Source organism: Bufo gargarizans, chromosome 3, assembly GCF_014858855.1.
Source record: "Bufo gargarizans isolate SCDJY-AF-19 chromosome 3, ASM1485885v1, whole genome shotgun sequence".
In the NCBI taxonomy this organism is placed as follows: Eukaryota; Metazoa; Chordata; class Amphibia; order Anura; family Bufonidae; genus Bufo; species Bufo gargarizans.
The window spans coordinates 372,315,699-372,340,978 of NC_058082.1; the positions used below are offsets into that span (position 1 = coordinate 372,315,699).

The window sequence follows — 25,280 nt, forward strand, 5'->3', positions numbered from 1 at the left end:
GACAAACACAAGATAAAAATTACTCCCATTGATTTTATACCAGAAAACCCGCTGAACCGTTTAGAAAAACTACAGAAGAGGGAAGTATTCTGGATGTACCAATTAGATACACTGAGTCCACGAGGTTTGAATGAAATCATTGAGACTATCCTATGAAGGACATGAATGAGATTTTTGAGATAATAAAAATAATACACATATATAATACTAAATAAGGATTATATAATGATCAACAATATATATCCGAGAGACAATGACGCACAACCCTGTGTGTGTATATGTGTGTGTAGGTATGTTTGCATGCATGTGCGTTTACATGTGCTTGTGTGGGTATATATATGTGTATTTATATACACATGTATATATGCCTGTATAAACGCTCTATGATAATGATCCATATAAAATTAGGAGCAGCAGAATGATGACAGAGAATATTGAATATATACCTTCATTACATACATCCATCCGTATGCACATTTATTGTATTTTTTTATGTGATTTTACTTTGTTTAATCCTGTGCAACTGGATGAGTCAATTTTTATCTTAATTTTGTTCGCATTGATATCTATTTATGTTTATCTTACCTCTATTTATATTATTACTATTTTTATCTTCACATTTAAATGTATAATTTTATATATACCTTTAAATGTATAATTATATATATATGTCTTATACATCTATTTATCCATCTATATAACCGCCCCTATCATCTGTGCCCCCTATGAGCCCATCCGCTTTTAAAGTACGCAGAGACTTATTGTTATTATTATTATTTTTATCATAGCATATAAGAATGCAATGAGAATTGTTGGTTTAATTTATATATATACAGTTTTACTATATCTAGACACAATCCATAATATCTCTTGAAAGACAATCGGGGACCGATAGTGGTGGTAATAATAATAATAATAATAATAACAGTATGCTAATCCCTTTGGCATAGACTGGCCAAGAACTTTGATTCCAGCCCCAATTGCAAGTTCACACTCACCCCCGCTTCAGACCGGCAGTCTATATACTTGATTGACATCGGGACCAGGCGTCCAAATAAAGGTACACACAGGAATCACCCCACTACCTGTGAAACTTGTGAAACGAGAGCCCCGCATCCCGCAGGGCCATTACACTAGCTGACACAAGAAACGGGATTACACCAGCACCAGCGATTGCGATCGTTTCCAGTCCAGAGATCGAGCAGCGCTGGTGCTTTTCATATGACAGGCAGTACTCTATGAAGCAGCCGACACGGAGGATCGCTGCAGACAGAGAGAGCAGAGAGCTTGAGATGACTCTGGCTCTGTGTAGAACTCCGTGTGCTGGTGTCTCTCTGAGATACCAGCGCAAGAGAGTGCAGGTTTTAATAAAATGTATCAAATGTATCAACTTAGAAGAGGGAATAAGCATCCATATGTAGCGCTCAGTCTAGCGCAACTGTAGCCCACTCTTTCACTACAATATATTCCTTTAGGTAACATGTTAGATACAAATATACATATATCCCAGTATCTTCTTCTAAATGACGTAATTGAAGGCTATCTAGGAGCCTCATTATACTAAACACGCCCCTCCTTATCTCTGTACCTCCCTCTGATTAACCCGCCAAAACAGTGTTTTAAATGTCTCAATTACAAGCAAGTTTGCATTCTGTGAATTGTCCTGACGAAGGGGGCACTCCGCCCTTGAAACGCGTTGACCTCAATAAAAAAATCACTACAAAACCTGAAGACTCATCTATATGCCTGCAGCGCCGGATAGTGGTCTCCCACTTTTATGATTATCTGTATACACATGTGGTATCGCCGTACTCAGAAGAAGTAGGGCAATGTGTTTTGGGGTGTATTTTTACATATACCCATGCCCAATTTTTTTTATACAAAGTTGTCATTATAGAGAGATATTTCTCTCACCCAGCATGGGTATATGTAAAAATACACCCCAAAACACATTGCCCTACTTCTTCTGAGTATGGCGATACCACATGTGTGGCACTTTCTTGCAGCCTAGGTGCGCAAAGGGGCCCAAATTCCTTTTAGGAGGGCATTTTTAGACATTTGGATTCCAAACTTCTTCTCACGCTTTAGGGCCCCTAAAATGCCAGGGCAGTATAAATACCCCACATGTGACCCCATTTTGGAAAGAAGACACCCCAAGGCATTCCATGAGGGGCATGGCGAGTTCATAGAAGTTTTTTTATTTTTTGGGCACAAGTTAGCGGAAATTGATTTTTTTAGTTTTTTCTCACAAAGTCTCCCTTTCTGCTAACTTGTGACAAAAAGTTCAATCTTTCATGGACTCACTATGCCCCTCAGCGAATAACTTGGGGTGTCTACTATCCGAAATGGGGTCACATGTGGGGTATTTATACTGCCCTGGCATTTTAGGGGCCCTAAAGCGTGAGAAGAAGTCAGGAATATAAATGTCTAAAAAATTTTACGCATTTGGATTCCGTGAGGGGTATGGTGAGTTCATGTAAGATTTGATTTTTTGTCACAATTTAGTGGAATATGAGACTTTGTAAGAAAAAACAAAACAAAACAAAAAACAAAAAACAATTTCCGCTAACTTGTGCCCAAAAAAAATCTTCTATGAACTCGCCCTGCTCCTCAAAAGTGATCTTTTTATAGCGCTGCAGCGATTTTACAGTGTTTTTGCAGTGATCAGAAAAAAAAATTCGGTCACTGCGGTGGGGCGGACTGAACGAAAGTGTGCGCACAAGATCAGGACTGATCGGGCGAACACTGCGTTTTTTGTAGAGCCTATAGAACATGTCCTATTCTTTTCCGCAATAGCTCTGGCAATGTGCGGATCCGCAAAATCTGGAAAGCACATTGCCGGTGTCCGTGTTTTGCGGATCCGCGGATACGGATGTCTGAATGGAGCCTTACAGGGGGGTGATCAGGGAGTCTATATGGGGTGATCACCCCCCTGTAAGGCTCCATTCAGACGTCTGTATGTGTTTTGCGGATCCGCGGATCCGTAAAACACATACCGACGTCTGAATGGAGCCTTACAGGGGGGTGATCAATGACAGGGGGGTGATCAGGGAGTCTATATGGGGTGATCAGGGGTTAATAAGTGACGGGGGTAGTGTAGTGGTGTTTGGTGCTACTTTACAGAGCTGCCTGTGTCCTCTGGTGGTCGATCCAAGCAAAAGGGACCACCAGAGGACCAGGTAGCAGGTATATTAGATGCTGTTATCAAAACAGCGTCTAATATACCTTTTAGGGGTTAAAAAAAAAAATCGCATCTACAGCCTGCCAGCGAATGATTGCTGCTGGCAGGCTGTAGATCCACTCGTTTACCTGCCGATTTTGTGAACGTGCGCGCATTCACAGGAAATCTCGCGTCTCGCGAGAGGACGCGCAGGAGGAATAACAGGGCCGCCGCCAGGACGCAATCCTGCATGCGGCGGTCCTGTAGTGGCTAAAGACACATGATGTACCGGCACATCATATGTAGTTCCGATCACCACCGCGTGGCGGGCGGTGATCGGAACTGGGTGCCTGCTGAAATCAATCAGCAAGCACCCTGGGACAATGTGTCCTGTGTCCCCCCAACCCCCCCCCCACCCCGTAGTCAATTCAGACCTGCGGTTTGCTGCATTTCCGGGTTATTCGGGTCTCTGGGGACGCGATAACCCGGAAAAGGATGGTGATCAGTGGTGTGATAATACACCACCAATCACCATCCTGCAATCCTGAGAGGTGATGGTGACATCACCTCTCAGGATCAGCTCTGATTGGCTGCAGGGCAGGCGGGCGGTTCAAATTATTGCAGCGCTCCTCTCCTCCTCCTTTCTGTGTCCGGCAGCGAGAAGAGTGGAGCCTGCATTTGGATTTCAAGAGCCAGCATCCCCATCTGTGCCCAGCACCCCCTTCTGACCCTCCACATTGCCATCTGGCACTAAAAGGTATTTAGGGAAAGGTTAGGGACAGGTTAGGTTAGGGTCCTTTCACACTTGCGTTGTCCGGATCCGGCATAGAGTTCCGTCGTCGGGGCTCTATGCCAGAAGAATCCTGATCAGGATTATCCTAATGCATTCTGAATGGAGAGAAATCCGTTCAGGATGCATCAGGATGTCTTCAGTTCCGGAACGGAACGTTTTTTGGCCGGAGAAAATACCGCAGCATGCTACGCTTTTTGCTCCGGCCAAAAATCCTGAACATATGCCGCAAGGCCTTTTTTGAATAATTTTTTTTTCTGTTAGTTTTAAGGATAAATACGCGAACACCCGTGCCCCCCCTCCGCCACACACACTAAATAAAGATTTCCACGCACGCGCGCACACGGCCGAAGAGGCATACGCCCAACTTGTCTCCCACTCCGAGAGCCCCAGTGAGGACAAGGATAACCCCACTTTCCTTTTGTAATCCGCGTCCTCCTCATCATCTAGCAAAGATGATCATGAGCCCCCAAGGCGGCGAAGATGCCGCCAGGCGGAGCAAGGGGACCGCCATGCTAGGGACCCTGTGGCCCACACCAGTACGAGAAGCTCTGGGGCTCGTACTAGTTTTCCGGCTCACCAGTTAAGTCCACCGGAGCCCCCTACCAGTGAACTTGCATGGTGTACCCCAGAGCATTTTGAGCCTGCAATTCCTGATTTTGTTGGCCAAGCAGGAATCCAGATTCCCACAGTGGGCTTCACTGAATATGACTATTTTAGTCTTTTTTTCAGTGACCACTTTGTGAATCTGATGGTGGAGCAAACAAACGTGTTCACCTAACAGTTCATTGCTCAACACCCGGGCTTCTTTTTGGCTAGGGCCGGTGGCGGGACTCTGGTCAGTGCAGCCGAGATGAGGACATTTTGGAACCTCATGCTGCACATGGGCTTAGTCAAAAGGTCCAGCGTCAGGCATTACTGGAGCAGGGACGTCCTCTACCAGACCCCACTTTACAGTACGGCCATGACACATACCCTGTTTGAGGCCATCCAGGGGGGCGGAGTCTGACCGTGCATGGAGACAGTGGTGTGAGGCGAGAGCTCCCATACAGCAGTCACTACAGGTGAAATAAACTGACCTTCTCATCCATCAAAAATGGTCAAATACGGCAAAGATAAGATGTTGGAGTCTCCGGGCATACCCCAGGATCAAAATAAATCTTCTGACATTCACAAATACCTCCAAACCAGAGCTCCGAGTATGCAGCCCTGGCCTCCCAAAACGGCGCCCGAAGATCCAGCGGCTCAAGACAGCGAGGAGGACGCAGACCAACTTAGCTGCACCGCAAGCGATCACGGGGAGCTTGAGCTGACAGCTTCCTCCAAAGCTTTCTTCAGAGCAACCATAGCCCAGGCACTCCGTCCAGTACTATCTGATCTCTCTGAAATCAAGTCAGACGTGAAACACATTGGAACGACTGTAGAGGCATTGGAAACCACGCGCTCCGCTATTATGGCACATGCAGCTGCACTGGAGACATGCACAGCCGACCACTTAGCGCACATTATCAAAGCGCTCGTCTTAATAGAAGACCAAGAGAACAGGAATAGGCGTCGAAACATACGCATAAAAGGTAGAAGCAGCTCATACTGTTGTTATTGAAAGGATCCATCGATCCCTAAAACCACGACCACCGCCATCGGAACAACCCCGAGATGTGATTGCGGTATACTGTCGTATGTAGACACTGCTAACATATTAAGAGGAGCAAGAGAAAAAGCTCCTATACTCTACTCCGTAGTGGAACTTGCCTTCTACCAAGATGTCGCCCCATCAATTCTTGCAAAAAGAAGGACACTAAAACCCCTTCTGGAAAAGCTGAGGCAGAGAAATACCATCTACTCCTGGCTGTATCCCTTCGGCCTATCAATCTTGTACAACAGCCGCAGAATTTGCATACATACACCGGAAGACCTTGCTAACTCATGGGCTCTACTCCACTTGGACCCAATAAAGATTCCATTGTGGATGCCAGCAGCCTCTTCTCTCACCATGCCGCAACTACCATCGCAGACGCCGTGGCAACAGGTGCACAAAGGTAGACGTCAATGCCATGACAAAGGGTCCGTGGAACAATCTTTTGACCCAGCCTGAGTAGGCCTTGGTAAGAAGAACGAGTACAACTTCGGTCTTCTCAGGGACAATAAAGATGACCGTACCCCTACTCCTTTTGCCTGCTCGCAAGTTACGTCTTAGTTAAGTTCAGAGCAGTCGTAGGGGTAGTCACAAAATAATTGAAGGGTGACCCGTTTTTGCACCGTTCATGGTTGGACATTTTACTCAGTAATGTTATACATCTAGTTAACATAGCTCCACAAAGTTGTTTATTGTTTTGTTTGGCACTCAACGTTCTCATACAAGGTTATGGGCCTCTCATACTTCCCACCTTATGCACACACAGTTCCAGGGATTAACCTGCTTGCTGTTAAGTGCTTGATGGATTGATTTGCCCGTCTTAAGCGATGCTATATTTAGAGATGAGCGCACTAGATGCAGGTATATCCTTGCTTTGTATCAACCGCTGTATGGGTGACCCATCTCGCCTAGTGTATGGAGTAGATCCGCTTCACTTCAAATGTCAATGTTTAAACAACTGGAATTAGCAAAGATGCAATGATACAGTATTGCGTATCTTTCACCCCCCCCCCCCTCTCTCTCTCTTCTCTCCTCACCCCCTCCTTCTACTCACCTTACCCTTCCATAAGACTCTAAAGTGCAATTCAGTTCTTACAATATGTCAGGTGTTGTAGAGGGACATTGAACTAGACCCTGTTTGAGGCCATCCGGAAATGCCTGCATTATGCAGATAATGCAGCATGTCCCCCCCCCCCAAGGTGATCCTGCCTATGACCACCTGTACAAAATCAGGCCGGTCATCGATCACTTTGGGGCCAAATTTGTACAGGCGTATGTACCTGGAAGGGAGGTTGCAGTTGAGTCTCTCATTGCATTCAAGGGGAGACTCATTTTCCACTAGTATGTTCCCTCAAAGTGGGCGAGGTATGGCGTGAAGCTGTACAAACTTTGTGAGAGTACCTCAGGGTACACTTACAAGTTTTGTGTGTACGAGGGGCAGGATTCCCATATTCAACCCCCATAATGTCCCCCCCACTCTGCGTGTTAGCGGGAAACTTGTGTGGGACCTTATGCACCCACTGTTAGATAAAGGTTACCACCTGTACGTGGATAACTTTTATACTAGTATCCCCTTGTTCCAGTCCCTCACCGCCAGATCCACGTCCGCTTGTGGGACCATGCGAGAAAATCAAAGCGGCTTCCCTGCCCACCCCCTCCAGGTACCTATTCCCAGGGGTGAGACCCGTACCCTTACCAGTCGAAACCTGTTGCTGGTCAGATACAGTCCTGATCAAAAGTTTAAGACCACTTGAAAAATTGAAAAAAAAATCATATTTAGCATGGCTGGATCTTAACAAGGTTCCAAGTAGAGCTTCAACATGCAACAAGAAGAAATGGGAGTGAGACAAAACATTTTTTGAGCATTCAATTTAATGAAAACAATGAATAAACTGAAACAGGCTGTTTTCAGCTGATCAAAAGTTTAGGACCACACCTTCAAAAAAAAAGAAAAAGTAACCCACCCGCCCCCCAAAACAGAAATCCAACTTCCAAACATGAACGCAGTAATAAGTAGCTCAGCTGTTATTGTTTATCACTTCAAAAATTTGTTTCGGAATGCTTGATGCAAGCATTTCCATGAGGTGAGTGGGAACATTTCTCCAAGTGGTGAAGACGGCCGCACGGAGGCCATCTTCTGTCTAGTACTGTTGTCCATTTTTGTAAACTTCCCTTGCCATCCATCCCAAAAGGTTCTCAATTGGATTTAAATCAGGGGAACACGCAGGATGGGCCAAAGGAGTGATGTTATTCTCCTGGAAGAAGTCCCTTGTCCTGCGGGCATTGTGTACTGTAGCGTTGTCCTATTGAAAAACCCAGTTGTTACCGCACAGACAAGAGCCCTCAGTCATGAGGAATGCTCTTTGCAACATCTGGACATAGCCAGCGGCCGTTTGACGCCCCTGCACTTCCTGAAGCTCCATTGTTCCACTGAAGGAAAAAGCACCCCAGACCAATATGGCGCCCCCTCCACTGTGGCGTGTAGAAAACATCTCAGGTGGGATCTGCTTGTCATGCCAGTAACGTTGGAAACCATCAGTACCATCAAGGTTAAAAAAAGTTCTCATCAGAGTACAAAACTTTCTTCCACCTTTGAATGTCCCATGTTTGGTGCTCTCTTGCAAAGTCTAAATGAGCAGTTCTGTGGCCTTCAAGGAGATGAGGTCTTTGAAGACCTTTTTTGTTTTTGAACCCCTTCAGTCTCAGATGCCGTCTGATTGTTATGGGGCTGCAGTCAGCACCAGTAAGGACCTTAATTTGGGTCGAGGATCGTCCAGTGTCTTGATGGACAGCCAATTGGATCCTCCGGCTCAGTGCTGGTGAATTTTTTTTTGGGGGTCTTACACTTGACATTTTTGTTCCATAACCCTCAGGATCATTTAAGAAATTCCAAATAACTGTCTTACTGCGTCCCACCTCAGCAGCGATGGCGCGCTGTGAGAGACCCTGCTTATGCAGTTCAACAACCCGCCCACGTTCAAAAAGGTAGTTTTTTTTGCCTTTGCCAACACAACGTGTGACTACCTGACAGAAAATGACAATGAATCCACATCTTTGCACAGATTTGGCCTTTTAAAAGGCATGTGGTCCTAAAATTTGGATCACCTGAAAAACAGCCGGTTTCAGTTTAATCGTTATTTTCAATTAATTGAATGCTTAAAAAAATGTTTTGTCTCACTCTCATTTCTTCTTGTTGCATGATGAAGCTCTACTTGGAACCTTGTTAAGATCCAACAATGTAAAATATGATTTTTTGCAATCTTGATCAGGACTGTATAAGGACAAGAGGGATGTCCTTGTACTGTCCACAATTCACGTTAACGGCATCACCCCTGTCCCTGTGCGAGGTACCACGGCAACGGTCCTCAAGCCCGACTGCATCGTCGACTACAATCGGTATATGGGAGGATTTGATCTCTCTGATCAAGTCCTCAAGCCATATAATGCCATGCGCAAAACCAGGGCATGGTACAAAAAAGTTGCGGTCTACTTGGTCCAGGTTGCCTTGTACAACTCTTTTGTGCTGTCCCAGAAATTCCTCCAGTTTTATGAGGCAGTCCTCAAGGCCCTAATCTTTTCTGACCGGAAAAGAGCGGGCTGGAGTACCTCGGGAACTGGAGGCGCCCGGATAGTCCCTGGCCAACACTTTACAGGTGTGGTCCTCCATACTGGAAACAGTGTGTCACAGGTGGGGGATACGGAAGGACACCACAACTTAATGTGACACGTGCTCTGATCATACGGGCCTCTGCATTATTGGTTGCTTCAGGGAGTACCAAACTTCCATGGAGTACTAAATTTATAATCCCCTTCCCCAATTTTAATTTAATTTAGCCACTGATATTCGGGAAAAATAATAATAATAATATGGTTCTCAGATTTTCTACTCTAGGGGTGCATCAGGGGGCAGTCCAGCAAAATCTGCCTTCTAAAAACCACAAGGGGCACCTTTCCCTATACGCCCTACAGTGTGTGCCCGTACAGTAGTTTACGGCCACTGTGATTTCGTAGTAAAGAGATCACAGAGAGGCACGGAGCATTATCAGTCATGTTAATGCTCCATGCCTCTGCGGTCTGCATCAGGTTTTGGCACTCTTTCACGGAGCGGATGCCACGCACGGCATCTGCTCGTGTGGAACAGCCCTTAGGTATGCCTCTATGACACACTCAAATAAATTTTCCCAGTTGACAGACTTTTAGAGGTGGTGTATTGTTGAACTGAGAGAAGCAGGATAGTGATTGAGACAAATTTTCTGACCTAGCTGTTAGTAGGTATTGGGAACAGTGGTTAACTAAGGGCACGTACACACGACGAACAAGATCCAGACGTCCCAGGCAAACCAACAGTGGAAAGGATCATTTGATTGTTCGGCAGTCAAGAGCAGCCTCATTAGCTTTATGGTCCACGATCCAGACATAGGTGGTACCTTCTTTACACAATCTGTTGCAGTCAATTGGGGGTTCTAATTTCCCTTTCTAGCAATCCTATGATCATCTGTCTCTTAAATTTTTCTTGGTCTTCCAGACCTTCTCTTGACCTTCACTGTTCCCGTTAACTACCAATTGAGACAATGGGGGCATATCGCTAGGTCCCACCACTGGGACCCCCAACTCATCAGAGAAGGCAAAAGTGGTGGCTGGAGGACTCTGGTCCGGCCACCACCAATCGTTCTTCCATAGAAGTGACTGGGAGCACACCGCGCATAACTGGCCTCCACGCCCATTTACTTCTATGAGCCTGACAGAAATAGCCAAGCCAGCACTCTTTATTCGGTGGCCCCATAGAAATCAACGGAGGGCGGCTGAGCATGCACAGTGCGCCCTCCACCACTCTAGGGGCTCTTTTTAGGAGATAGGTGCGGGTCTCAGTGACACCTATCAGACAATGGGGGCATATTTTAGCGATATGCCACACTGTATCAGATGAGACAACCCCCTTAAGTGCCCAGAGCAACTGCTTGTTCATCGGGTAATCAGAATCTTTTAACATGTTAAAAAAATCCTGGTTTGCCAGCGGCAGATTGCACTGTGTAATAGGCTGCCGGCAAACAATGAGACATTAGTCTCTTTGAAAGCTGACAATCTAAGCATTAAAACAAGACCAGGATTGCAGTTCTAGCTACTACAGAACTTGAGATAAATTCATAAGAAATTGGGTCAAGAATGGGGGAAGCAAGTTTATGCAGCTTTCACTGGGAACCATTTCTAATGACACTAGTTCATTAGTACCTAGAACTGAGATCCTGGTCTGGTTTTAATTCTTAGCTGGCCAGTTACAGTCTGAGATATTAAGGGTTAAAGTAACCCTCCCTCCTTCAGCCTACTGCAAAAGTTTGGTTTCTCAAAGCTCAAACAGAGCTTGGGCAAAACTGTCAGTGGGTTAAAACAGTTTCTGACACTTCAAATATATTATGGCATCATACTAACATCACATTTCAAATATATTATGGCCTCATACTAACAAGGATATTTTGGACTATCCCTGCATCTTAGAAGGGTCCCTTGACAATAAGCAGATCACAAAGTGACCCCCTCTTCACCCCTGAGACCCCCAGTAATCTGCTGACATCTATGGATTAAGTGTTGAATTTTCCAATAGCTCCACCCTTGAGATTAATCTACTCTTTCATAAGAGGGTGTATGATGGGTTTTCTAGACTGGAAAAAAAAAAATATTTAATAACTATCAGACTTATATGATGTAGAAGAGGGAGCACAGTGTAACCCCTAGATGAATCAGAATGTTCTTAAAGGGGTTGTCTCAGTTCAGCAAATAGCATTCATTAGGTAGAGGAAGTTAATACAACACACTAAGGCTACTTTCACACTAGCGTTCGATCGGATCCGTCCTGAACGGATCCGATCATAATAATGCAGACGGAGGCTCCGTTCAGAACGGATCCGTCTGCATTATATTGGCATATAAAAGCTAAGTGTGAAAATAGCCTCGGACGGATCCGTCCAGACTTTCAATGTAAAGTCAATGGGGGACGGATCCGCTTGAAGATTGAGCCATATTGTGGCATCTTCAAACGGATCCGTCCCCATTGACTTACATTGTAAGTCTGGACGGATCCGCACGCCTCCGCACGGCCAGGCGGACACCCGAACGCTGCAAGCAGCGTTCAGCTGTCCGCCTGTCCGTGCGGAGGCGAGCGGAGCGGAGGCTAAACGCCGCCAGACTGATGCAGTCTGAGCGGATCCGCATCCATTCAGACTGCATCAGGGCTGGACGGAAGCGTTCGGGTCCGCTCGTGAGCCCCTTCAAACGGAGCTCACGAGCGGACAGCCGAACGCTAGTGTGAAAGTAGCCTTACCAATGTATTGTGATTGTCCATATTGTTTCCTTTGCTGGCTTGATTTATTTTTTCATCACATTATACACTGCTCGTTTCCATGATTACGACAACCCTGCAATCCATCAGTGGTGGTCGTGCTTGCAAACTATAGGAAAAAGCACCGGCCTATTTAGTGTCAAGAGACCATGGAAGCACACATAGGTGAGTGCTATTTCTTATAGTGTTCAATCACGACCACCACTGATGGATTTCAGGGTGATGGAAAAATGTATCCAGCCAGCAATAGAAGCAATATGGATAACAATACATTAGCAAGTGGCTTGTATTAACTTTCTCTACATAATAGTTGCTATTTGCTGAAGCTGAAGTGAGACAACCCCTTTGAGGGTGCACATGCGCAAAAGGAGTAACATGCTAAGCAGTCAGAAATAAAACATGGTTAAATTGTGAAGTGATTTTTTTTTAAAAGCGAATATTGCCTGTAGAGTGGTTGTTAACATGAAATACTTAAAAGATCTTTTTAGCATAGAACATGGTGTCAACTCAATGCATAAAACTATGGAGACATGACTATGTTAACCTCTTAAAAGACATGGACATCATAGAGTGGCATCCTAAAGGTGTTCTGTAAGAGCTTATCCCATCCTGCTAGACTTGGTGTCTTCCAGCATTACACAGACGAACATTCATCTGAATATCTTTTTTTCCCCGTTGCGATTTAAAAAGGCTCTCAGAGGCTATTTTTGGGTAGTGTGCCCTTTGGTGCCTCTATGGCACACTCAGACATTTTTCTCAGTAGACAGAATTTGAGAAGGGGTGCATCATTAGACTGAGAGAAGCAGGATGGTTCTTTAGACGAATTGCCTGCCATCTAAGTCATTCTAACCTAGCTGTTAGGAGGTGTTGGGAGCAGTGGTTATGTTAGGGTACGCACACACAGCAAACAGGCTCTGGAAGCCCCAGACAGACTACCAGTATAGAAGATACAGTTCCTAGAAAAAGTATGTGAACCCTTTGGAATGATATAGATTTCTGCACAAATTGGTCATAAAATGTAATCTGATCTTCATGTAAGTCACAACAATAGACAATCACAGTCTGCTTAAACTAATAGCACACAGAGAATTAAAAGTTACCATGTTTTTATTGAACACACCATGTAAACATTCACAATGCAGGTGGAAAAAGTATGTGAACCCCTAGACTAATGACATCGTCAAGAGCTAATTGGAGTGAGGTGTCAGCCAACTGGAGTCCAATCAATGAGATGAGATTGGAGGTGTTGGTTACAACTGCCCTGCCCTATAAAAAACACACACCTGATGTGAATGATGCCTCTCACATAAGAGCTCTCAGAAGACCTACGATTAAGACTTATTGACTTGCATAAAGCTGGAAAGTGTTATAAAAGCATCTCCAAAAGCGTTGCTGTTCATCAGTCCATGGTAAGACAAATTGTCTATAAATGGAGAAAGTTCACCACTGCTGCTACTCTCCCTAGGAGTGGCCGTCCTGTAAAGATGACTGCAAGAGCACAGTGCAGACTGCTCAATGAGGTGAAGAAGAATCTTAGAGTGTCAGCTAAAGACTTACAAAAGTTTCTGGCATCTATGGATTAAGTGTTGAATTTTCCAATAGCTCCACCCTTGAGATTAATCTACTCTTTCATAAGAGGGTGTATGATGGGTTTTCCAGACTGGAAAAAAATGTAATATTTAATAACTATCAGACTTATATGATGTAGAAGAGGGAGCACAGTGTAACCCCTAGATGAATCAGAATGTTCTTAAAGGAGTTGTCTCAGTTCAGCAAATAGCATTTATTAGGTAGAGGAAGTTAATACAACACACTTACCAATGTATTGTGATTGTCCATATTGTTTCCTTTGCTGGCTTGATGATGTACCCCCTCTCAAATGCTGGGATTGTGCCGCCAGGTAGTAGATCCACGGGTTAGGTAGAGCCAGACCCCCCGCCGATTTCGCATATTGTAAAGTTTCCAGCTTAATTCTAGGATGACCTTTCCGCCATACCAGTTCCCTAAAAATAGCGTTTATCTTCCAAAACTTATCTAATGATATCCATACCGGGGCGTTATGTAATATATATAAAAGTTGGGGCACCATTATCATTTTTAATAGATTAACTCTGCCCACTACAGATAGGAACAGCTTGAACCACGCAGTGACCTGCCGAAACGTAATGGCATAAAATTTAACGCCTCAAAATCCGAGAGCCGAGAGGATATCCTAATCCCCAAATATTTGATGTTGTCTACACAAGGTATATCATTTTCTATAGCAATCGCTGAGTAATTCTGTCCATCCAAGAACATCAATGCTGATTTATTCCAATTTATTTTTAGACCAGATATCTTCCCAAAGCGATCAAAGTCATGGCCTCCGACGTATCCCCCAAAAATAGCAGGGTATCATCCGCATACATAGCCACTTTGTTGTGCACCTGGCCATATTAAAAGCCTTTTATTATTGCAGAACAACGCACTTCTGCTGCCAGCAGCTCAATCGCTATTGCAAACCGCAAAGGGGACAGTGGGCATCCCTGACGGGTCCCCCTGGCAAGTCTGAAAGTTCAGGAAACCCCACCTTTAGTTCTTATGCTCACCCTCGGGTCTATAATATTTGAACCCATTTGACAAAGTGTTGACCAAAGTCCATAGTTTGCAGCGTGTACCACAGATATCTCCATTCCACACAAACAAAGACTTTGGCAGCGTCAAGAGCTAACACAGCCTATCCCCCCTCATTATCCGATGCAAGCTGCAGACTGGTAAATACTCTCTGTTTATTAATGGGAGTAGATTTTTGGGGCATAAAGCGAGTCTGGTCTGGGTGTATTATGGTGGATATCACTTTAGATAATCTCATTGCCAGGGCTCATAGCCAGCATTTTAATATCCATCGAGAGCAATGAGATAGAACTATATGAGTCTGGTAGTTTGGGATCTTTGCTCGGTATTACCACAATAAGTGCTTCTTGCATCGAATCCGACAAAGTACCCATCTCCAGTGAATATTGGAAAACTTTCATTAACTCGGGTAACAACACCCCTTTGAATTTTTTATAAATCTCCACCGGAAGAGCATCCATCCCTGGGGCTTTATCATTGTCCATGTTTTTGAATGCCTCATCAGGCTCTTATAATCTCAATGGGGCGTCTAGGGAAGCCTGTGCCTCCTGTGTCAACTTGGGCAAACTAATCCCTTCCAAAAAATCACACATCTCTATATTTGAGCATAAAGTCTTAGAGGTATATAAAGAAGCATAAAATTCCTCCAATGTACCCAAAATTTCCCTAGCGCTTGTTCTCCTATTCCCTTGGGAATCTATCAGCTCCGCAATGCAAGTCGACCCCTGCTGCGCTCTGTAGACGACTGACAACAGATGCCCCGCCCCTTCTCCTTCTATAAAAAGACGTTGCTTAAAAAATAGTATTTTTCTGTTCGCCACTTGAAGCAGGTGATATCTCAGATTTTCTTGGGCAGCATTTAATTGTGTACCTGCCAATACCAAGGGTGCAAGCACATATTCTGCCTCTGCTTTCTTAACCATCTCATGCATATGTGTATCCTCCTCTTTCAATTTGGACTTATGCCTCCTGATACATTTAATTAAAATCCCTCTTAAACTTTTCATAGCATCCCATGTTATCTGCACTGAAGCTGTCCCTGCATTAAATGAAATACTCCCGCAGTGCTGCCTCAACATCCTTCATGTCCCCAGAACCTGCAACCAGAAAGCATTGCATCTCCACCTGATATGACCTGGCCTATTACCTATAGATAAGGAAAATTCAACCTTCAAAGGAGAATGATCTGACAGAGATCTGGGTAAGTAATCCGTCGACTGTATCAATGGATACATAATGTCATTATCTAAGGCCAGATCAATTCTTGACAGTGAAGAGTAGGTGGAAGAACTACATGAGTATTTACACTCCGCCGGGTGTTGTAATCTCCAAACATCCAGCAGCCCCATTTCTGTAATGAAGTTAGTTAAAGATGATGGGCCCGCGTGACTACCAGAACCAGTTATCCTACACCTATCTAAATGTTCATCAGGTACTTTATTAAAGTCCCCTACTAAAATCCAGGGGGTCTCTTCATACCTGGCCAGGAAATCTAGTATTAGTCTGAGACGCACCCCCGAAAAAGGCGGGGGAATATATAGGACCACCAAAATCATACGTACCACATCTATCTATCATACAATACAGACAGATAAATCTCCCTTCAGGGTCAATATGTTCTCTAATACATTCATAACGGAAGTTTCTATGGACCAAAACGCTTACCCCTGAGAGGGAATGAGAGGAAAACAATTAATGCACCAAATGACTCACCCATGAATTTTGCACTATATGTAATGTCTGTTTAGTCAAATGAGTTTCCTGTAAACAGTAGATAGCAGGATGAAATCTCGACAAGTATGTAAATCTGCCATCTCCCTCGCATTCCAGCTTATAATCTTAATCGTGTGAGTCATTATTAAATTGGGTCCAGAAGTTTAGCCCCATAAGTTCTACAAACCTATGATCAATAAGTCGCTGATCAACCCTTAATAGCCCCCCAATGCTGGAGTGTACCAACCCCCCCAACCAAAAAAGGACATTGTAAGCAGTGTGCCCTGTAATAAACCTTATAGTCAACCCCTCTCCATTACCCAACATCATCTGCAGCATGGCCTAGCCCTGTGCTTAAAGTTGCACAGACTAGAGTCTCTTAGGAAGGTCCCACATGCTACTCACGCTCCTGCATCAAAACAACAGTGACCCTTCTTCTCCAAACTGGAACTTGATGAACTAGAACAAAACAAAAGACAAAGAGAGATAGAAGGACTAAAGCAAATCTAGAATCCCTTTAAGGGGGATAAAAACACATTAGAAGGTTAAACCGGCAAGTCCTCCCATGTTTTCGTGCTTCATGTGTTGACATCTTTCGTTTTCAATCTCTTCTCATAAACGTGCAACCACTTTAAGGCATGCTCCTGGTCCTCGAAAAAATTTGTGTTCCCCATAGCCGCCACTCTCAATTTTGCCGGGAATAGAATGGAATACGGTATTTGAAGATTCCGCAAACGCCGTTTAATGTCCAAAAAAAGTGCTCTTTTCTTCTGGACTTCAGAAGAAAAATCCGGATAAAGCGAAATTTGGACACCATTGATGGATAAATCCGGGTGATCTCGTGCTTGTCTCAGAATAGTGTCCATATCCTTGTAGTGGAGTATTTTAGCTAAAATCGGATGTGGCAGTCTCCCAGGTGGAAGTGGTCTGGTAAGAACTCTATGCGCTCGTTCCACCGCGTATAGGTGCGAAAGTCCCTTGTCCTGAAACTTTTGAAATATCAATTTTTCTATGTAATCAGTGGCATTAGCACCCTCTACTTTCTCAGGGATACAAACAATTCTAACGTTATTACGTCTTGACCTATTCTCCAAGTCATCTGTCTTGGCAAACAAAGCACCGATATCACGGGCCATCGACTTGGTCGCCATCTTGAGAGGCTCTGTTACATCTTCTAGGTCTGACACTCTTTTTTCCACTTCTGTGGTTCTTTCAGCAATTTTATGCAGATTATTTCTCATAAAGGACAAATCCTCCCTTAAGCTCCCTACTTGCAGGGGCAGGTATTTGAGAGTGTTACTGCAGTTTGTAACTGCCTTCATGACGTCTTTCAGGGTAGGTTCCTTGTCAAAGGGGTTGTTTTTCTCCCCAGCCAACCTCTTTTGTTTGCTAGTGGGCAGCCTTGCTGAGGACCCCACATCATCATGTCCATCATCATCTGAGGACCTTTCTCCCCCTTCTGACGCTGAATCCTGCACCATGTCATCTGTGTGCCACTCATTTGCATCTTCTGTTGTGCGGGCGTACTTGCTGAGCCTCGCTGCTATGCCGCGGCTCGTGTCGTCCTGTGAGACCTCCTCCTCACCAGCGCCATGTTGGTAGGGTCTGCTCTAGGCATCTGTTAACCCTTTCTGGGAATATTTTCCATTCCTGGAGGATGACAGCACGGTCTCCACTGAATGTTGTCTCTGTTGTGCCGTTCCAAGTTGAGGACCCACAGTATTTCAGGTAACTGAGCAGGATTTCAGCAGGAGCGCTCTCACATAAGACTCACACCATACCGCGCCAGGCCAAGCCCTCGAACTGGCATTTTTTAGCAGGATAATGCTTGCCTACACACAGCAAGGGTTTGCCAGGAAAGCCTCCGCCACATTGCAACACCTCCTTGGACTGCAAGGTCACCAGATTTATTGCCAATGGAGCATTTATATACAGGCTAGAGACAGCCCAACAGGATACTAAAGCCTGCTTTCAATTGTACAGTTTCCCTAATAAACTTACCCCTTCACTCTAATGTTGTAGACACATGTGACGGACTGAACCGTCACTGGAGCTGCTGGAGAAGCCTGAGGGCCAGCCTGTCACGCTGGACAGGGTACAAGATAAACAGAATACCACCAAACAAGTGTCTAGGCAAGAAGCTGGGGATAAAGGTCACCTCCTGACAAATCCCTAGCAGCTCTCCCTAGACTTCTATGCCCACGTTTAGACCCTGAAGGTGGGAATGAGCGTGTCCCCGTGGCTGAAGATTCCCTAAAATCTCTAAGATGGTGAAAGGGGAAAAGAGGCAGCCTGCTCCCTTAGGACCTGGAGGGGGCAGGCGTCTCTCTAACAGCCTAGACAGACAACCACAAGAAAAACAAAACAAACTTATCTTGTTACTGAGCAGGAACAGCAAATCCTTCCTTCCTTCCACTGAGCAAAACAAAAGCTATAACCCGCACAGGACACTGGGAGTGGGCGTAATTTAAACTCATACCAACGACCCCTCCCAGTGCACCTGAAGGGAGGCGGATACAGCTCAACTCCAAAACAATAACAAAAGGCTACACACGTGCTGCTAACCTGGCAGACCTCCGCACATAACCTGAGCTGGGCAGGACAGTACCCCCCCTTCTACGGGTGACCTCCGGACACCCTGGCCCAACTTTATCCGGGTGGGATCTGTGAAAAGCCCTCACCAGTTGGCTGACACTAACATCCACAGCCGGAACCCACATCCTCTCCTCAGGACTGTATCCCCTCCAGTGTACCAGGTACTGAAGGGAACCACTAAGAACTCTTGGGTCGAGAACCCTAGAGATCTCGAACTTTAAATTACCATCAACCAGAACAGGGGAAGGAGGCAATGGCGATGTGTTCCACAGGTCTTTACTGAAGAAATATGTGAAAACGGTGGAACCATCATGGATCCTCCAAGTCTGCGGAAGATCCAAACGAAACGCTACTGGATTGACCACCGCAGATATTTTATAAGGTCCAATAAATCTTGGACCCAGTTTCCAAGATGGTACTCTCAGTTTGATATTTTTAGTAGATAACCACACCAGATCACCCACACACAGGTCCGGACCGGTCATACGTCTCTTGTCAGCCATTCGCTTATACCTCTCTCCCATCTCCAAATTCACTTGGATCCTCCGCCAGATAGAAGACAAGGCAGAAGAAAATCTCTCTTCCTCTGGCATCCCAGAGGAACTAGTCCCAGAAAAGGTACCAAACTGAGGATGAAAACCGTATGCGCCAAAAAATGGCGACTTACCCGTGGACTCCTGCCTACGGTTATTCAAAGCAAACTCTGCTAGGGATAAGAATGAGGACCAGTCCTCCCGATTCTCAGCCACAAAGCACCTCAAGTAGGTCTCCAGGTTTTGATTAGTACGCTCTGTCTGCCCATTCGACTGTGGATGAAAAGCCGAAGAGAACGAAAGTTGAATGCCAAGCAGAGATCAGAATGCCCTCCAAAACCTGGAAACAAACTGTGTGCCCCTATCAGAAACCACATCCGAGGGAATGCCATGTAATTTCACGATATTATCAACAGAAATCTGAGCAAGAGTCTTGGCATTGGGCAAGACTAGCTAACGATAAAGAGTGAGCCATTTTACTAAAACGGTCGACCACCAAAATTACTGTTTTCCCGGAGGAACTCGGCAGATCCGTAATAAAGTCCATAGACAAGTGCGTCCAAGGACGAGACGGACTAGCCATAGGAAGAAGTGAACCAGAAGGTCGAGTGTGAGCAACCTTTGACCGTGCCCAGGTTTCACAAGCTGCTACGTAATCCTCAACACTCTTACGTAACCCGGGCCACCAGAACATCTGGGACACAAGATCAAAGGTGGACTTACCACCAGGATGTCCAGCAAGGACAGTATCGTGATATTCCTTGAATACCTTGTATCGCAGTCCATCAGGAACAAACAACCTCCCTGGGGGACAAGGACCAGGAGCCCACTCCTGGGCTCCCAACACCTCCATCTTCAATTCGGGGTACAGAGCGAAGACCACCACCCCATCAGCCAAAATCAGAGCAGGATCCTCTGAATCACATCCCACAGGAAAACTGCGAGACAACGCATCCACCTTGACGTTTTGTAACTCCTGGGCGAAAAGTAACCACAAAATTGAACCTGGTAAAGAACAGTGACCATCTAGCCTGTCTAGGATTCAGACGCTTGGCAGATTGCAGGTAAGCCAAATTCTTATAATCAGTATATATCGTAACGGGATGAGACGTCCCCTCCAACCAGTGACGCCATTCCTCAAAAGCTAATTTGATGGCCAGCAATTCCCTATCTCCTACATCATAATTCCTCTTGGCGACCGAGAGCTTCTTGGAAAAACAATCACATGGAACCCTTTTGCCAGGAGATAAACCCTGCAACAGCACTGCTCAAACCCCCACTTCTGATGCATCAACCTCCACCACGCATGGCTGAGAGACATCGGGCTGCACCAGAATGGGAGCAGACGCAAAACATTCCTTAATAGCTGAAAAGGCCGGTAATGCCTCATCCGACCAGACAGAGACGTTGACGCCCTTCTTAGTCATATCGGTCAGAGGTTTTACAATGGTAGAATAGTTCAAGATACATTTTCTATAATAATTAGTAAACCCCAAAAACTGCATCAAAGCTTTCTGATTCTCAAGTCGGTCCCAATTCCAGAACTGCCCGGACCTTTTCGGGGTCCATACGAAAACCAGAGTCAGAAAGCAGATATCCCAGAAACGGAAGCTCCTGCACAGAAAACACACATTTCTCAAATTTGGCATATAATTTATTCTCCCGAAGGATCGAAAAAACCTGTCTCACATGATCCTGATGGGTCTTCAGATCAGGAGAGTAAATTAGAATGTCATCCAAGTAAACTACCCACAAAATGATGGAAAATGTCATTGACGAATCGCTAAAATACCGCTGGCGCGTTAGTTAACCAAAAAGACATAACCAGATTCTCAAAATGACCCTCATGCGTGTTAAAGGCTGTTTTCCACTGATCTCCTTCCTTGATTCTGAACAGATTGTAGGCACCTCTTAAATCCAACTTGGAGAACACCTTGGCTCCAACAATTTGATCAAAAAGATCGGAGCTCAAAGGAAGGGGGATACGGATCACGGACCGTAATACGGTTCAATTCCCGGAAATCCAAACAAGGTCTCAGCGATCCATCCTTTTTCTTTACAAAGAATAAACCAACTGCAACCGGAGACTTAGATGGCCTAATATGACCTTTTACCAAACTCTCAGCAATATACTTCCGCATGACCTCTCTTTCAGGTTGGGAAAGATTGTAAAGCCGAGACTTTGGCAACTTAGCCCCTGGGATGAGATTAACTGGACAATCATAGTCACGATGAGGGGGCAATGAGCCCCACTCTCTGAAAAGACATCCGCAAAATCTGAGAGATACTGAGGTAAAGCCGTAGTAGACACACCAGAGATAGATGTGCCAAAACAATTGTCCGAACAAAATTCACTCCAACCAATGATCTGTCTTGCTTGCCAATCTATAATTGGGTTATGTTTTGTCAACCACGGTAAACCTAAGACTATAGTAGCGGGCAAGTCCTTCATGACAAAACAAGACATGATCTCAACATGTGAATCACCCACCCTTAACTAAATACCATGAGCAATATGAGTGAGACTCCTTTGAGAAAGAGGGGAAGAATCAATTGCGAAAACTGGAATCTCTCTTTCTAAAGTGCAAGTACTTAGACCCAGATTTTGAAGAAAAAGAAAATCAATAAGGTTTACCCCAGCACCACAGTCAATGAATACTTCAACAAAAAAAATTCTTAGGTCTAGCGCCACCATAGCTGGAAGGAGAAAATGAGTATTAGAGGGAGCTTGCATACCTGCTTGCTCAACCACCCCATTTACACTACCAAGAGTCAGAGATTTTTTTTTGTTTAACCCCGTAAGGACACGGCCCTATTTCACCTTAAGGACCAGGCCATTTTTTTGCAAATCTGACCAGTGTCACTTTAAGTGCTGATAACTTTAAAACACTTTGACTTATCCAGGCCATTCTGAGATTGTTTTTTCGTCACATATTGTACTTCATGACACTGGTAAAATAAAGTAAAAAAAAATAATTTTTTTACATAATAAAATACCAAATTTACCCAAAATTTGGAAAAATTTGCAAATTTCAAAGTTTCAGTTTCTCTACTTCTGTAATACATAGTAATACCCCCAAAAATTGTGATGACTTAACATTCCCCATATGTCTACTTCATGTTTGAATTATTTTGGGAATTATATTTTATTTTTTGGGGATGTTACAAGGCTTAGAAGTTTAGAAGCAAAGCTTGAAATTTTTCAGAAATTTACAAAAACCCAATTTTTAGGGACCACTACAGGTCTGAAGTCACTTTGCGAGGCTTACATAATAGAAATCGCCCAAAAATGACCCCATTCTATAAACTACACCCCTCAAGGTATTCAAAACTGATTTTACAAACTTCGTTAACCCTTTAGGTATGGCCCTGATTCTGTAGTTTACAGAAACACCCCATATGTGGTCGTAAACTGCTGTACGGGCACACGGCAGGGCGCAGATGGAAAGGAATGCCATACCGTTTTTAGAAGGCAGATTTTGCTGGACTGTTTTTTTTACACCATGTCCCATTTGAAGCCCCCCTGATGCAACCCTAGAGTAGAAACTCCAAAAAAGTGACCCCATTTTAGAAAGTACGGAATAGGGTGGCAGTATTGTTGGTACTAGTTTAGGGTACATATGATTTTTGGTCGCTCTATATTACACTTTTTGTGCGGCAAGGTAACAAGAAATAGCTTTTTTGGCACTTTTTTTTGTTATTTACAACATTCATCTGACAGGTTAGATCATGTGGTAATTTTATAGAGCAGGTTGTCACAGACGCGGCGATACCTAATATTTATACAATTTTTTTTATTTATTTAAGTTTTATACAATAACTTCATTTTTAAAACCAAAAAATTGTTTAGTGTCTCTATAGTCTAAGAGCCAGAGTTTTTTCAGTTTCTGGGCGATTATCTTGAGTAGGGTCTAATTTTTTTCGGGATGAGATGACGGTTTGATTAGCACTATTTTGGGGTGCATATGACTTTTTGATCGCTTGCTATTACACTTTTTGTGATGTAAGATAGCAAAAAATTGCTTTTTTTACACAGTTTTTATTTTAATTTTTTTACGGTGGTCGTCTGAGCGGTTAGGTCATGTGATATTTTTATGGAGCCGGTCGATACGGATGCGGCGATACCTAATACGTATACTTTATTTTTATTAATGTAAGTTTTACACAATGATTTTATTTTTGAAACAAAAAAAAATCATGTTTTAGTGTTTCCATAGTCTAAGAGCCATAGTTTTTTCAGTTTTTGGGCGATTATCAACTTTTTGATCACTTTTATTACCTTTTTCTGGGAAGTAAGGTGGGCAAAATTTTCTCATAGTTTTTATTTTTTTATTTTTATGGCGTTCACCGTGCGGGGAAAGTAACATGACCGTTTTATAGATCAGGTCGTTACGGACGCGGCGATACCAAATATGTGAGGTGTATTTTTTTATTTTATTTTTATTCAGTGATAAATGTTTTTTTTTTATCTTAACTTTTTTCACTTTTTTTTTTTTACACTTTTTTGACCCAGACCCACTTGGTTCTTGAAGATCCAGTGGGTCTGATGTCTGTAAAATACAGTACAGAACCCTATAGGGTTCTGTACTGTATTTTACTTACACTGAACAGATCTATGCTTTTAGCATAGATCTGTTCAGCACCATGGACAGCAGGACGCCTGAGCAGGCATCCTGTTGCCATGGGAACCTTCCCCGTCTGCCACAACTTCACAGACGGGGAAGGGTGAGGACGGGGCTTCGGGGGGCTGCCTGGGGGCTCTCTCCCTCTCCATCGGGGGGCTGCAAAGGCACAGCAGCCCCCCGATGGGAGAGGGAGGGAGCTCCCTGAACGATGACAGTTAACCTTTTCCATACCGCGGTCCGTATGGACTTTGGTATGGAAAGGGTTAAACAGCTGACTTCTGCACAGATGTCAGCCGTTTATACCAGGGTGTCAGCAATGTGCTGGCACCCTGGTATAACCACTAGACGCCAACGATTATTCAAGGGGAGGCGGGCGGGGGATCGCAATCCCACCTGCCGCACCGCCCGCCTCCCGCAACGCCCCCACCGCCTGCGACACCCCCCCTGCACCACCCACCTCCATCAAATCGTGCAGGGGTGCAGGGGGGGTGCAAAATCTCTAATTTAGACACTCTAAAGTTTCTGATCCCCGCAGTCAGAAACTGCAAAAAGCGCAGCAAACCGCAGGTCTGAATTGACCTGCGGTTTTCTGCTATCGCCGATACGGGGTCCTTAAGTACGTCCTGGGTCCTTAACCCTTTCATGACCAAGGGTCATTGATGCCCCAATGTCCAGGTCTAAATTTACAAATCTGACATGCGTCACTTTATGTGGTAATAGCTGTGGAACACTTACTTATCCACGCCATTCTGAGATTGTTTTCTCGTGACACATTGTACTTCATGACAATCATATATTTGAGTCAATATATTTCACCTTTATTTATGAAAAAATCCCAAATTTACCAAAAATGTGGAAAAATTCACAATTTTCCAAATTTCTATTTCTCTGCTTCTAAAACAGAAAGTCATACCTAATAAAATATTTATTACTTAACATTCCCCATATGTCTACTTTATGTTGGCATCATTTTGGAAATGTAATTTTATTTTTTTAGGACGTAAGAAGGCTTAGAAGTTTAGAAGCAATTCTTACAATTTTTAAGAAAATTTCCAAAACCCACTTTTTAAGGACCAGTTCAGGTCTGAAGTCACTTTGTGGGGCTTACATAGTGGAAACCCCCATAAATGACCCCATTGTAGAAACTACACCCCTCAAGTTACTCAAAACTGATTTTACAAACTTTGTTAACCCTTTAGGCGTTCCACAAGAATTAAAGGAAAATGGAGATGATATTTCTAAATTTCACATTTTTGGCAGATTTTCCATTTTATAAAAAAA

The 25,280-nt window shown here is 44.3% G+C and overlaps 1 protein-coding gene across 3 annotated transcripts in view; it reads right to left on the reverse strand.

Moving 5' to 3' along the window:
- The window catches only part of ACACA (acetyl-CoA carboxylase alpha), a 932,629-nt gene that overhangs the window by 289,032 nt on the left and 618,317 nt on the right, over positions 1-25,280 (reverse strand). The window lies entirely within an intron of this gene.